Source organism: Terrapene carolina, unplaced genomic scaffold, assembly GCF_002925995.2.
Source record: "Terrapene carolina triunguis isolate 2854851 unplaced genomic scaffold, T_m_triunguis-2.0 Scaffold130, whole genome shotgun sequence".
NCBI classification, from domain to species: domain Eukaryota; kingdom Metazoa; phylum Chordata; order Testudines; family Emydidae; genus Terrapene; species Terrapene triunguis.
In genome coordinates, this window is record NW_020664481.1 from 34,614,710 (window position 1) to 34,626,941 (window position 12,232).

The 12,232-nt window shown below is 42.1% G+C and overlaps 1 protein-coding gene across 1 annotated transcript in view; it reads right to left on the reverse strand.

Annotated features, from left to right (window-relative positions):
• The window catches only part of CUNH19orf12 (chromosome unknown C19orf12 homolog), a 38,937-nt gene extending 27,373 nt beyond the window's left edge, over positions 1-11,564 (reverse strand). Inside the window, exon 1 of the mRNA XM_024199728.3 lies at positions 11,506-11,564. The gene's annotated coding sequence lies outside the window, so the exon portion shown is untranslated. The remainder of the gene's footprint in view (positions 1-11,505) is intronic.
• Between the last annotated feature and the right edge of the window lie 668 nt (positions 11,565-12,232).

Genomic DNA, 12,232 nt, shown 5'->3' on the forward strand with positions numbered 1-12,232 from the left:
GTATGTGTATAGCAAACTGCACCAGATGACATAGGTAAGATACTATCATTTTAGAAATATTCTAGTTTCAGTACTAACCTATTCACTCTCACACTACATGTCAAAAATCCCATCAAACTTTTTGAATAGGCTGGCTAGATATTGAGGAATATATAGCACAAAAGTCAGAGTTGTTCTTGTTGAAACAGAAAAGTATACAGTACAATAAATGAACTATGATTTCCTTTCAAACTGCTTTTATTACACAGATGGCTCCATCTGGTGGCTACATTAACACCTTCTAACCCTGCTATGTTGTTTTATATTACCATTTAGAAGAAAGCTTTTAAACTGAACAAACTGACAAATATTTTCATTCTATGTAGTTTCTATCAAATTATGTGCTTTAATAAACATAGATTTGCCTAACTATACTTCAGAATCACATGGTCCAGTTTTAACCAATAACTAGTGCCACACCTGAGGCAGAGTTTAGTCTGCTTTGGTAATTCAAGGCACATTGTTGTGGTCTCTGGCTCCCTAGTAATTTTCGTCCTTGGAAGTATAGTATATTGTCTTCCTAACTGGAGGTGACATGATTTGTAACAAATGAAAGGATAATCTGAAGTTGTTTCCTTTTGGGTTATTCTGGAGAGCATTTTGTGAACTTGACATATATCAGAAGTGTGGGTCAAAAGTGTGTAGTGGAAGGACTTAGACTGTCACATATTCAAAACAAAGCACCTCGGGAACACCTACAGAAATGTACCCACACTCAAAATACCCATAAAACCCTGGATCTTCCTTGCAACAAAGGAACATTTGTATTTGTACACCAGTTAATTGCACATGCAAGTTGGCAAGTATGCAAGAACCCAGTTTGTGCATGCAAATTAGGGTGACCAGATGTCCCGATTTTATAGGGACAGTCCCGATTTTTGGGTCTTTTTCTTATATAGGCTCCTATTACCCCCCACCTCCGTCCCGATTTTTCACACTTGGTGTCTGGTCACCCTAATGCAAATGAACATTGCAAAGGAAATGGCACCTCTAAAAAATTGTCCCATAAGGCTTACTGGCAAAGGACAAGTAAGAGAGAATTAGAGAAGCAAGGTACTGATGCAATTTGCTGTATGCTGATAGTGGACTTCAATCATGGTCTTTTACAGTAACTTGCAAAGATCTACTGAATTTAGCACTGTTATTTAGAGAAATACGCGACTATTCCAAACAGTCCTGAAATTTAAAAGAGTAATCATATTGCTTATGGGGAAATGAGGGAAAACCCATTTTTCAATCTTTTTTTCTTTTTTTCCATTGCTTAACTTGAAACCAAAGTTTAGTCTTGTTTGTCTAATGAATGTCTAGATAGATTGGGTGCCTTCATCAGTACATATCATAGAAGCAGCAGGAATTTACATTTGTTTCCTTGGAACTCAGTGGCATTAGCAACAGCAGTTCAAGGCAGCCCCAGGAAAGAAAAGGTGAGTGAAAAGTAGTGTCATGACATACGGAATCATAGTCCTTCTTAAACAGAAGGTATTTATTATAGAAAAGAGTTACAACTGAGCTTCCACATGGCTTCAATTCCAGTGTTGTCTCCCTTGTTTACCAAGAGCTACACCTTGTCTAGAACTCTGTACAACGCAGAGATATAGTTACGTTCCTAATTCCATACTCAGGCATCCTCACATGTGGCCAGATTTTCCAGAAGTTCTAGAAGCTCCCATTGATGCTCACTTTTGAGTGGCTAAATAATATACTGCAAGTGACCCTATCATTAGTCAGGACACAGCAAAGGGACTACTGAGGCCCACTGTAATCAGAGGGAAGCCTCAGAGGCAATTCTTTTCCTCTCATTTGACGGTAGATATTCATTAGACCAGTGGTTCTCAACCAGGGGTACGCAGAAGTCTTCCAGGAGGTACATCAACTCATCTAGATATTTGCCTAGTTTTACAATAGGCTACATAAAAAGCACTAGCTAAATCAGTACAAACTAAAATGTAATACAGACAATGACTTGTTTATACTGCTTTATATGCTATACAACTGAAATATTAATATTTTGAAATTATTAATATTAATATTCCAGATAATTTATTTTATAATTATATGGTAAAAATTAGAAAGTAAGCAATTTTTCAGTAATGGTGTGCTGTGACACTTTTGTATTTTTATGTCTGATTTTGTAAGCAAGTAGTTTTTAAGTGAGGTGAAACTTGGAGGTACGCAAGACAAATCAGACTCCTACAAGGGGTTCAGTAGTCTGGAAAGGTTGAGAACCACTGCATTACACTGGGTTTTCTCACTAAACATAACTAAATGATACAGTAGGTTTTGCATATGAAGTGAATCCTTCCTTGCTTTCTATGCACCTTTTGTGGTATTAAACAAAGAAGAGGTTTGCCTCATCAGCTTGTTGGGTGATTTTGGAGAACAGTATGAGAGAGCTAAATTATCCCACTTTTGCTGCTGATGCAATAAAAGGTTCTCGCTTGATCTCCTTCACACTCAGGTGATGGAATGCCGAGATGGGCAAAATCAGTTTCAATGCCAAAAAGATGAACAACTGGTGCAGAAGGTCACAAAACACTATGAATTGCTTTATGTCACCCGAATCTTGAAGGATGATCCAAAAATATATACAAGAGTTTTGGAATAATAGTGAGCTACACAGTACCACTACCCAGGGGAACTGTGCAATACACATAAAGCAACTCAAATTTTAATGGGGAGTGGAATTATCTTTTGCATTAAGTGCAAAAAGAGTGTTTTAAAGAGAGAGAGAAAGAGAGAGAAAGAGGCAGGTCCACTGTTAAGGAAAAGCAAGTTTATGCCTAATGTCCTGGAGAAATAGTTGAAGAGTAATTCAACCCTATGCAAAGATGACTGTTTAAAGCTACCAAAGTCAGTGAGATTAGTAGGGAACTTTAGGACCAGATCCTACAAAGGGATCCACTGTACAGACACTCAGGTCTGCATGGAACCCATGGGTTTTAGTGTGACTCCAGAAGGGTCTAAGAGTCTACGTGAGTGGATCCTTTAGTGGGATTGCAGCCTTAATTTGTTTTCCTGATCCTGATGTTTTAGATTTGTGATCTTGTCAGATCTCATAAGCTAAACAAGGACAGACCTAATTAGTATTTGAAAGGGTAATTACTTAGGAAGACCCAGGTGCTTACAGAAATGGTGTTGGTGCCTTAGGCTGGCACTCTGACCTCTCAGTCAGTATTGAATCAATACCCATTTTAATACCAGGGATGGTATGGACATAGAACTATGATCCTGACCATTTCTGGTGATTGAAGACTCCATGGAACTTTTTTCACATTCTAACTTCTAGAGCAGATAACTCCATTCTACTTTCTAAAATTCTTCTTTATAGTGTCACTCATTTATGCTGTTCTGCACTTGCTCTGCTAGACGATTGCTGAGTCATGTTACCGATGCAGAACGACTACTTCCCTCTCAAAAAAAGCTATGTGAACCCGAATGTTAAAGCCGGTATTCTGAACCAGCAGAAGCAGCATGTACCCAGGTACTTGTGCACACACTATAGCTGAAAGTGTGCCTTTGGCTGCCTTTAAATAGAGTATCATTAATAAACACACATAACTAAATATATCTCCACATCTTTCAGAGGTAAGGGAAAAAGACTATTCCCAGATCCACTGCCTCCCACTCCTCTCCAGAACATACCTGAGAAAAGTGTACACCAGAGTTCAACCTTATGGGTAAACTGCAAATAAAGTAGATGCTCTGGATTTAAGATTTCATCTTAAAGTTCTTATCACACATTCCTTCACCAGAATGTCTTGGTCTAGTGCAACATGGGCAGAGTTAAGATATTTGAGATTACTTTAACAACACATTTCCAGTGTTTAAGGGGTTTTTAAGTGTATCCTTGACTTTGAATTTCCAGACTTTCTAGTGTTTGTGGTTTTTAGAGTAATACATGTTCTGTGAAGGATTTTCCTCTTCAGTGATAGGTACATACTGTCACAACCCAATGGCCCCCTCCCCTTAGGGAGTCCCCTGGGAAGGTAGATCAGCACTGTATATTGCTAACACTGTTACAATCATCGCAAAGCATTTTGGGGAGGGTTAAAGGTGTGTAAGTGGAGAGTGGAAGATTCCTTTGCAGGTGTACGAGAGGCTGAGGGGGCGGGAGAGAAAGAAGAAAGCAGAGAACGGGTTAATTCAACACTGCAGCTGGCAAGCTCAGTCTGAAGATGAGAAGCTAACTCCAGCCCAAGGCCAGCTGCTCCCTGCCAAGAGGTCAGGTTGGAGGGAGGTCACCAGTGGAGTTCCTCAAGGTTCGGTTTTGGGTCCGATTTTATTTAATCTATTTATTACTGACCTCGGAACCGAATGTAGGAGTGGGCTGATAAAGTTTGCGGATGATACAAAGTTGGGAGGTATTGCCAATTCGGAGAAGGATCGGGATATCCTGCAGGGAGATTTGGATGACCTTGTAAACTGGAGTAATAGTAACAGGATGAAATTTAATAGTGAGAAGTGTAAGGCTATGCATTTAGGGATGACTAACAAGAATTTTAGTTATAAGCTGGGGACGCATCGGTTGGAAGTAACGGAAGAGGAGAAGGACCTCGGAGTCCTGGTTGATCGCAGGATGACTATGAGTCGGCAATGTGACGTGGCTGTGAATGCGGTCCTGGGATGCATTAGGCGAGGTATTTCTAGTAGGGATAAGGAGGTGCTGGTTCCGTTATACAAGGCACTGGTGAGACCTCATTTGGAGTACTGTGTGCAGTTCTGGTCTCCCATGTTTAAAAAGGATGAATACAAACTGGAACGGGTACAGAGAAGGGCCACTAGGATGATCCAAGGAATGGAAAACCCTGTCGTATGAAAGGAGACTCAAGGAGCTCGGTTTGTTTACCTTAACCAAAAGAAGGCTGAGGGGGGATATGATTGCTCTCTTTAAATATATCAGAGGGATAAATACCAGGGAGGGAGAGGAATTATTTCAGCTCAGTACTAATGTGGACACGAGAACAAATGGATATAAACTGGCCGTCGGGAAGTTTAGCCTTGAAATTAGACGAAGGTTTCTAACCATCAGAGGGGTGACGTTCTGGAACAGCCTTCCGAGGGAAACAGTGGGGGTGAAAGACCTTTCTGGCTTTAAGATTAAGCTTGATAAGTTTATGGAGGGGATGGTTTGATGGGATAACGTGATTTTAGTCAATAGGTCATTAACGTGCCATCGCTGGTAATTAGTAACAATGGTCAATGATGGGATATTAAAAGTTACTACAGAGAACTTTTTTCCGGAGGGTCTGGCTGGAGAATCTTGCTCGCATGCTCGGGGTTCAGCTGATCGCCATATTTGGGGTCGGGAAGGAATTTTCCTCCAGGGTAGATTGGCAGAGGCCCTGGAGGTTTTTCGCCTTCCTCCGCAGCATGGGGCAGGGGTCGCTTGCTGGAGGATTCTCTGCGACTTGAAGTCTTTAAATCATGATCTGGGGACTTCAACAGCTGAGTCAAGGGAGAGAATTATTCCAGGAGTGGGTGGGTCAGCTTTTGTGGCCTGCATCATGCGGGAGGTCAGACTAGATGATCATAATGGTCCCTTCTGACCTTAAAGTCTATGAGTCTAAGTCCAACCCCCCCGACCAGCCATGAGAAGAGAAGAACTAAGTTGAGCAAAGCTGCAGAGATAACGGCAAGAACAGTGAAAGAACAGTGAGAGTGAATGAGACACAGAGCTGCAGAGATAACAGTGAGAGTGACTGAAACGGCAACAGCAAAGGCCAATAGAGGGGAAAACAGTCTCCGGAGCCAGGATGTTTTGGGAAACCGGGGAGGCCACAGAAAGCTTGTTTGGACTGGTATAAAGAGCACCAGGAACAGAGGGCCCTGGACAAAAACATCCCCAAAGGAACCCAGGACTTATAACCCTCCTGAGAGCCAGAGCAAGTCGGAGAGCACAGCAGATCCTTGGACGACCTGGGCCCAGGACAGCACTCCCGTCCACCTTCCCCTCCCCCCCTTCTTCTAACGTTACACCCAGACTTGGCCAGTCTGGGTCGTGCGTGTGTGAGTATGAAAGTGGGTTAGGGCTTAGGGCATTAACGCTTTCTTTCTTCCCCTGAGTGACGTGGGAGCGCTCCCAGCACTCTCTGCTGTTATTTTATTATTTTATCAATAAAGCTTTAAAATTTAGACCCTTGGTGTGCTTCGTCATCTCCTCCCTGAAAAGATCCGGAGGCATCAGCCTGATCAACTGACGCCTTCAGGCAGATTGGTAACGAAAATCTGTCACAATACAACCCTAGCTCCAAGTAAACACAACTTTTATTTAATTTATTTATTGCTAGAAATACAGTAACTCCTCACTTTAAGTCGTCCCGGTTAACGTTGTTTCGTTGTTACGTTGCTGATCAATTAAAGTTGTGCAATGCTCCATTGTTATGTTGTTTGGCTGCCTGCTTTCTCCACAGCTGGCAGCCTCCCTACACCCCCCCCCAAAGCGCCTCCCGCCAGACCCCGCGGATCAGTGCCTTCCCCGCCTCCTGTCTGCAGCAATCAGCTGGCTTGCGGCGTTTTGGGGGCAGGAGGGAGGGGGGAGGAGCAAGGACTCAGCGTGCAGGCTCCCCCTCCCTCCCCTGCCTCCCGAATGCGAAAAGCCAGCTGATTGCCCCAGGCGGGAGGGAGGAGCGAGGACTCGGTGTGCAGGCTCCCCCTCCCTCCCCTGCCTCCTGCCCAGGGCAATCAGCTGGCTTGTGGCGTTTAGAAGGGAGGGGAAGGAGGGGGGAGGAGTGAGGACGCAGCCTGGGAAGTAGAGGGGGAGGAGGTGGGAGGGGTGGAGAAGAGGCAGGTCAAAGGTGAGGGCTTGGGGGAAGGGGGGAGTGGGTGGGTTGAGGGTTGAGCCCCCCGCCCCTGGTGCTTGCAGAGTAGGGGAAGCTGCCGCTGCTGCGCAAGGTGCTTCTCCTAGCCTACAGCACCTTCAGCTTCCTTGCCTGCCTCATCTCCAGTGCCAGCAGGCTGTGCCTGTGTAGGGTAAGGCAGGGGCACCTCTCAACTATAGTACAGTACCTGTATTAAATTGCTTGTTTAAAATTGTTTAAAACTTATACCTGTATTCAATTGCTTGTTTAAAATGTATATAATGCCTTTTGTCTGGCGAAAAAAAATTTCCCTGGAACCTAATTCCCTCTATTTACATTAATTCTTATGGGGAAATTGGATTCGCTTAACATCGTTTCACTTAAAGTTGCATTTTTCAGGAACATAACTACGACGTTAAACGAGGAGTTACTGTATGCACTAACAGCCTGATCCAAAGCCAAGGGGAATCTTTCCATTGACTTCAATGGGTGCTAGCTCTCTTGTGTGACATAGGGGTTAGCATGTGTTCTGCTCATTCCTTCCACACACATGCACCTCATTGCCAGATGATGAACAATGTTGAATAAAATTATTTTGATACATTGAGGGCCTGATTCAAAGCTTCTTGAAGCCCATGGAAATACTCCCACTGATGAACTGAGGAGTTTCTCAAGCTTTCTCAGAGCTTCCTCATGCAGTGTCAATCTTTTCTTAAAGAGAGATTGTCTCATGGGCCACCTCCCATCCCCTTTGCAATCCCATGGACGACTTCCCTTCCCATTTAGGATCACCTTGTGGCTATCACAGCAATCGCTTACCTGGGAAGGCAACAGCAGGGAAATGTTTATGTACTTTTTAGCCATCTTGGAATGTGATTTAGCAGCTGGAAACAAAGAGAGTCAACACCACGTGACCAGCCAGCTCTCCATAGACTATCAGCAAGTGCTTTATAGATCACTGGCTCTTCAGGAGCCTCAGTTTGGGGGACATACTAAATAGGAATTAGGAACTAATTAGAGGAAAACTGAAGCACATTAGTTAAATAAATAAAATAAAAAAATCTTACATTTATATAGAATCTTTTAACTTAAAAGATCCCAAAGCATTTTACATACAAACAATCCACATACAGGAAATCATGTCACCAATGAAATGCAGCTATCTCTGGGATGGAGGGCATCACCCAAGCAGACAATCTTAAATTGGAAAGAGGAAATTTTGGCCAAATTGGGGCCAGTCCTTTCTCTTATGAAAAGCTATATGGGATGTTTTTATGTCTGCACTGAGCAGACAGGAACTCAGTTTTCCGAATCCTGTTGAAAGATTCACAGCCTGATGTGCCAATTTTTACACCACGGAAGGATAAAGGGCTGAGATTCTGCTGCGATTAGAATAAACAAGGTTTATTAATTTCTGTCAAACAGTAGATGTCTCCCTTTGCCTGGATTTGATCTGTGTGTAAAATGTGCATTAGGCTACATGTCTACAGCCAGCATTACTTCTCTTTTTTCCAGCTAACATTCCCATCATGCCTTGTTGAAAAATCCACAGGGGAGGAAAGATAACGCTGAGCACAAACCCTGAGAATAGAGCCCCATGAAAGCAACAAATTATAAACTCTACAGAAGAGATTTTCTTCAGAAAGATCATAGGTCTCATGCTTTAGTCATGGCCTGTTCCTTTGCCAGCAGGTTTGGAGAGAGTGATCTGTGAGAGCTAAGTGATTTCTTTCAAGTAAGCGTCTCACGATGACTACAGAAAGCTAAAGGATTACAGTACACAAACAATGGGAGAAAAGCTGCTTCAAATAATACATCCAGACAATAGGGTTGCAGTTATGGTAGCAATGCAAAATGTGGAAGAGGATTTAAATGAAATGAGTGCTATTTGTACACCTCTGAGGACTCACGTGTGACAAATTTGGCAGCACTAATGTTTATAGCGCTTGTTGCTCCACCCCTTAAACAATGAGGCTAAACCCCATATGTACAGGAGTTGGTAGTGCACAAGCATTTTTGCTAATCACATTGCATGCAAAATCAGGAAGACAAAGGGAACTAGTAATGCTTATACTAGCATTGGGGAAATAATTAAGCATGAATGCAATATTGTATGTGGATTTGAAATAAATGTGAAGCGCTCTTGGAAACAATTGTGTTGTTTTCAGTTGTGCTGGTTTTTCCCTGTTTCGCAAAATAATTTGCTTTTCATTTAAATAAGGAACATATATTGTTGCAAACGTTCTATTTTATTTACATAAAACAAAATGCTCATTTCCATTATTGTTTAGATAACCTGGCATCTGCAGAGTTTTTTTGAAGGTAAAGTTTTCTCCCTCCCCAAATTACGACAGACACCATGATGAGTATGGGGCATAGATAGATAGATAGAAATCCACCATAAGCCCTGCTGTACAGTAGGCTAATATCTTTCTGTGGGCATAACAAAGACATGGGACCAGATCATTGATTCCAGCCATGCTCTGCTTTGTGCTCCTGCAATCCTTGAGACATCTGGTGTTGGTTGGACCACTGTGTAAATTAGAGCAGCCTCATGGACAGTTATGCTGGCTGGAGTGCAGTGTGTTTTGGCTGTGCCCTTTCTTTCCCCAGATGCATATTCCCTGAACCAGAACTGGGGGGCAAAAGGCAGTGTCGTAGGGGATCTGCTGAGACAGCTAATATTTATACCAGCTTTATGGGCCCTTTGCACCACTGAAGTGACACAAATGGCCTGGATCAGGGTCAGTCTCTACAATTACTATTCTGTCCAGTTTTTGTTAGAGCAGGGAAGTGCACTGTGACTTTAATTCAATGTTACTGTGAAGAAGTGAACTACCCTTTTAAAGGACAGGCTGGAGCCTACAACTAAGACAGCCTAGGTGTAATCAAGAAGGTCCCCCTTCCCCATTCTGGGGCTTGGCCTGGGCTATTTAAACATGAAGTTGGGTAGGAATAGAGAGGGATTAGAAGCCATGCAGGCTACAGTGGAGTCTCTCAGGTTCAGGGGTCTAGCCTGAATAGGCCCAGAGACTTTGTTTGGGAACTTTAATTTTGGGAGCTCTGCACCAGGGTCTGAACTGTTGTTACAAGTCCTCCTTCCCTGAGTCCATATGAAAAGGGACAACACATGTCTTTTATAGTTACCTTCAGGAATCTCCCTTTATTGGCGTGGATATATGTTTGAATTCTCATCCTCACTAACCATAAATAATAGGTGATCTTTGGATCCTAAACCTTCTCTCATTCCTTAATGTATGTGCGCAAATAGCTCAGTGCCCTCCCTGCAATATTGCCCAGGTTTATTACTGATTCAAATCCACCTCTGCTGAAAGGCTCTTCATCTTCTCTCATCTTGACTATTTTAACTTCCTTCTGTGACCTTCTCAAGCTCATCTCTTCCATCCTCAAACAGCTCCACCAGCTCCCCATGTAAAACCCTCCATGAATTTGTTTCAAATCATCTCACAGGCCTTGTCCGTCTATTTCCCTCCCTGTTCCCATCACTCTTACCTCCCTTCTGTCCTTTCACACCTTATTGCCTTTCTTAGATAACAATGCTGAGCAATAACAGTTCAGTACTTTTCATAAGCAGTAAATCCACACTATTAAAAAGAAACCAAATTATTCTGATCCTGCCAAAGGTGAGTTCAATATTGCTTAAAAGTTAAACATATACATATAACTTTGCAGGATCAGTTAGCTATCTAAACCCATATTTAGGTTCCAAAGGACCTCTGAAAACTAGACTACCTGTACAGGTATAAAAGTAGGTATTACATTGCCTAATTTTAGTTTGAATATTTTAGCTGTAAGACAACAGAAATATATTAATCATTCTGTTTTCTGCCCCATGCAGAATCTTAAGCATTGGTCTCCTTCAAAATATTGATAATGATTTCATTTTATCCTGCTCCGATCTGTACACTGTCCTGAGACTTAAACAATGATCATTTTCCTCTTTCCACACAGCTATTGCTGCTTTTCCCTGTGCTCCGTTATCAGAATATGCCCAACACTTTCAATTTTCAGAAAAGGAGATGAAGTCATTTAACAGATGCTCTGTTTACAGAAGAATATACTGTAGTCTTATAGTTTCTTAAATCTAATCTTTTTTGTGTGTGTCTTCCTTGAAACAAAATAATTCAAACGTCTTTTCCAAGTCAGAGCTGAAGGAATCCCTTTAAGTGACATAAGTCTCTCAGTGGGGCTGTCTGCTCTGTTTCTCCACTGAGTAAGCTGAAGTGATTGGGTCTACTTCATGATTCCCAGATATCACTAGGGTGTGCTATAGATCATGAAATTTCAGTAAAGCACTTGTTAACAAGGCAATCTATCTGCTATACTAAATATTTTAAATTAATTCCAAAGATGAAAGCAATGCACAATGATCCAAATACACGTTTAAAACAACATTTAAAGCACTTGAGAGAGGTAATATAATAACACTTGTTTAACAATTTAAAACTTTTTGCTACATACGCTTGGAGAAACATACAATAGTGCATGGCTACAAAGAGTTAGTGAGAGCTAGACAGATAATCAATCTAAAATGCCTACAAATCAATAAAATCTAAAAGAAGAGATCTAAATAGTGATTGAAAGATTGGAATGGAACATGTATATATAAGAAGCATAACCAATAAGGGACCTATTGTAAAAAACTTACTTTGGTGTGCACTCATATGGAGATTGGCATCAAATGGGATTATTCACCTGAGTAAGTGCTTGCTCATGAGTAAGGGCTGCACATTCAAACTCTAAATAGTAATGATAAATAACATGTAATTAATAAGTAGATATGAAAAATAGAACTGCTCTTACTTCCATTGACGTCAATGGCAAAACTCCTAATGACTGAAGTGGGAGTAGAATCAGGGCCATCCTGGGGGACTACATAGCTGAAGGTCGGTAATGGGAGGGGGAATTCACTAGCACTTGCATCTTGATTCAGCAGTACTTAAGCATATGCTTAACTTCAAGCACATATCTGGATTTAAAGTTACGCTCATTCTTAAAGACAGGCACGAGCTTAAGTGCTTTGCTGAACTGGGGCCTCTGATACCAATTCAAATCCAGGCTACAGTATGCTGATAGCACCAGAAGAGCATTGCCGTCTGATGGCCTGGTGGTTCAGTGCCCTATGTGAAACGGGTTTGGTGGCCTCAGTCCATTTCCCAGTGCATGATTATTATTTCTATTACTATGACACCTAAAGCCCCAGTCCTGGACCTGCACCCCCCTGTGCTAGGTGCTGTACAAACACAGAGCAAAAAGATGGTCCCTGCCCCAATGTGTACATCACAAAACCCATCTCCCTAATTAGCTCTCTTGCAAGTCATCTCCAAAGAGCAGGGCCGGCTCCAACATTTCTGCCGCCCCAAGCAAAAAAAAAA